The sequence below is a fragment of the Lolium perenne genome, chromosome 1 (assembly GCF_019359855.2).
Source record: "Lolium perenne isolate Kyuss_39 chromosome 1, Kyuss_2.0, whole genome shotgun sequence".
NCBI lineage: Eukaryota > Viridiplantae > Streptophyta > Magnoliopsida > Poales > Poaceae > Lolium > Lolium perenne.
Genome location: NC_067244.2, coordinates 38,080,646 through 38,084,260, shown reverse-complemented (window position 1 = coordinate 38,084,260; position 3,615 = coordinate 38,080,646). Strand labels below are relative to the sequence as shown.

General features: G+C 43.2%; 1 long non-coding RNA gene across 1 annotated transcript; it reads left to right on the top strand.

Moving 5' to 3' along the window:
• The first annotated feature begins 241 nt into the window (after positions 1 to 241).
• On the top strand, positions 242 to 1,669 carry LOC127347007 (uncharacterized). Its single transcript, XR_007879594.2, has 2 exons — positions 242 to 1,040; positions 1,124 to 1,669. It is a non-coding gene; the product is annotated as an uncharacterized lncRNA (long non-coding RNA).
• The last annotated feature ends 1,946 nt before the right edge of the window (positions 1,670 to 3,615 follow it).

Sequence of the window (3,615 nt, the reverse complement as noted above, 5' to 3'; positions counted from 1 at the left end):
TTTCAAACTTATAAAATGACTTCCTATATATGAATCTTATTCTTCGTACCATTCAGGAACTCCTCGTGATCTCCTGGATCCCATCCGAGACTCCGAACAAAACTTCGAACTCCATTCCATATTCCATATCTATACCTAATAATAAAGAAAATAAGGCTTCTTGTTCGTCCGTCTGTTTATGCCCCTGATTATCGTTGAAATTACATGTGCTGCCACCGCCTATGTCTCAACGAAACGTTACTTTCTGTTGACCCAGAGCGCATCCTCTCGCTCGCGTCTTCGCCTTCCGTCCTCCTGCGTCCACCGCCCCCGTGCTCCTGCTTACCGTCGGACCTGGCCGACCTCCCTTCGCTGCTCTGCGTCCCTCGGCTTCATGATGCCATCTCTATACCACTAGGGAAGAGGTGAGTCGCCCCTACCCCGACCAACTCTACTCTGGCTACCCAACCCTTGCTCGCGGCCGCCGGCCAAAGGTCGACGAGAAAGGAGGTACGCGGTGGCGCCTGATCTCCAGGCGTATGCCTGATCTACATGAATCTTATCCCCCTCACTTCTGCTGCTAGAGATGCAGCTGGAGGCTTGTGGCTGCCTCCTGGATCTGCTACGTTATTGGGGATTTTTCTTGTCCGGCAGATGGGATGAGCTTAGGACTGGATCTGTTTTTTTAGTTGGGACTTGATGTTATTTTGTGTTCTCGGGTGAAGAATGGAGCGTTGGGTCAAAGATTTATTTGTTTATATCAATTGTTTGCTCACAATCTACATCCAATGTTCTTCTTCTTCTTGGATCCAAAATTCCCCAGGCTGCCTCTACCAAAACTGTTCTTCTTTATACTGTCAGTGCCTCACTGCTCGGATCAGAATCTACCATTCCCATGAATTGAACCGTGATACAGTACCGAAGATTAGTGAGCCTCTCCGAACATTGCAGGCTCTGGCACAAAACGGCACAATGGTCACCATGCTCGACAAGAGCTTCAGCAGTTCGGCTATGTCAAGTTCCTGCAGCTGCAAGTCAAGTCGCGTATTTCTCTCAACGTGGTGGGGGCATCTGCTATATTACTAACCAAATTATGTTACATCGATCAATTGGCCTGTGAAAGTCTGATATGATCGAATTGCAGGTGCTTCTTACGGATGAGTTGTGGTCAGAGCAAGACAAGACAGCTCGTGAGATCGCCCAGGTGAAGGAGGGCGCTAAACTGAAATAGCTAGCTAGAAGGGAAAGATCTTCTTTTTTATAGTAGAAGAGAAAGTAAGTTACAGTACTTAGCTAGCCTCTGCATCAAACACAACGTACACCTCATATGGGAATTGGTAATCACCTCGCTGGAAGAAACTCATGTTGATCGTCACCAACTCACCATTATATACCTTTTTAGGGACTTAGCTAGCGTAACATATACCTGATGTACAAGAGAAGAGATGAGCGGTTTAACATTTTGTTAAATCCAAAAGCTGTGACATCTTCTCCTCTGTACTAGAACTCATGCTACTAAAATGTACGATATTAGCTAATTTTGATTGCTACCTGGCATACAGAATCAGGGATTTTCATAGCAAACAACGAGATATAGAATAAACACGGTGTATGTTGTAAAAAACAGTAGGGGTCAGCTACTGGCTGATTACAAATGAATATAGTTCAAAGTAATTGCGCAAATCTAAAATCAGGATTCGACATCCAAGATCAGCTTGGGAAACCAATATAATTGCATAATGTGTTTTCTGAGCTTTCAAAGATAATTACAATGCAACGTTCTATTCGGAGAATATACTATTTTTAATCAACAAATAGTGTGAACATGTATACAAATAAAAAAAATACCGTAGCAACGCATGGGAAAATTTCCTTGAACTTTTTGATAATTAAATTTTTTATTCAAAAAATACATACACATGTCCTTGATACTCGTTCGAAGTTTTGGTAGAAATTGCTTTGAATTTTGAGCTACAGAAAAACCAATTTGTGTCTGTATATAGGGATAGAAAACTCACTTTTTTATTAGATTTTTTTGTAGCTTACAATAGAACAAAATTTTCGCCAAAATGCTTTAAAATATCTATATGTATGGATGCTTTTGTTTCAGATTTTTTTGAAATATATTTTCTCAAACTTTATGAAAAAAAGGGGAGCATGGTGGTGTTGCAGGGCTTTAGTACATATTTCTTTATTTCAAATGCAATTTTTGATGCTATGCATGGTTTGTGGATATTTATACACGCCATCCTTGAACTATCATGGCAACCATGTCGCACTAAATCTTTTTTCGGATTTTGAAGACTAATGAGGACCAACTTAATTAAAATGGTAGTAGTGTTGAATACATCAACAATTTTGCTCGCTCTCCCGCCGCAACGCGCGGGCATTGTCCTAGTCTTCTTAAACGACATCAAACCTTAAGTGTGTCACCCTACGGTTCGCGAACTATGCAGACATGGTTGAGACCTCTCTCCGACCAATAACCAATAGCGGGATCTGGAGATCCATAATGGCTCCCACATATTCAACGATGACTTAGTGATCGAATGAACCATTCACATACGATACCGATTCCCTTTGTCACGCGATATTTTACTTGTCCGAGGTTTGATCATCGGTATCTTTATACCTTGTTCAACCTCGTCTCCTGACAAGTACTCTTTACTCGTACCGTGGTATGTGGTCTCTTATGAACCATTCATATGCTTGCAAGCTAATTAGACGACATTCCACCGAGAGGGCCCAGAGTATATCTATCCATCATCGGGATGGACAAATCCCACTGTTGATCCATATGCCTCAACTCATACTTTCCAGATACTTAATCCCACCTTTATAACCACCCATTTACGCAGTGGCGTTTGATTTAATCAAAGTATCCTTCCGGTATAAATGATTTACATGATCTCATGGTCGAAAGGACTAGGTAACTATGTATTGAAAGCTTATAGCAAATGAACTTAATGACGTGATCTAATGCTACGCTTAATTGGGTGTGCCCATTACATCATTCACATAATGACATAACCTTGTTATTAATAACATCCAATGTTCATGATCATGAAACTATGATCATCTATTAATCAACAAGCTAGTTATACAAGAGGCTTACTAGGGACTCCTTGTTGTTTACATAACACACATGTATCAATGTTTCGGTTAATACAATTATAGCATGGTATATAAACATTTATCATAAACACAAAGATATATAATAACCACTTTATTATTGCCTCTTGGGCATATCTCCAACACTTTGCGCCTCGAACTACCCCTGCCCCGCCAGGCTACCGCGTCCCGACCGGCTGGTTGCTAAGCGTCGGAGGCGTACCGGTCCCTCCTATCCCTCTAGGTGTGCCACGCGAGATGGCCATCACGAACCACTACTATTTCGAGCTCACGCCTGAGCAGCGGAGGAATCCCCAGTGGCATCCTGACTACAACCCGACTTGGGACAGCTTCTTCATCAATCGGCGTGAGAGGGCGGTTGCCAGGTACGAGGAGGACGACCCGCCTCCTTCGAACTTCAACGAGGCCGGCCGTCGGCTGTGGTGGCGCGGCCGGACTCTCCAGAGCGTCATGGCCTACCGTGGTCCCCGCCTACGCTACCCTCAATCCCAGCCCACGCGTGCT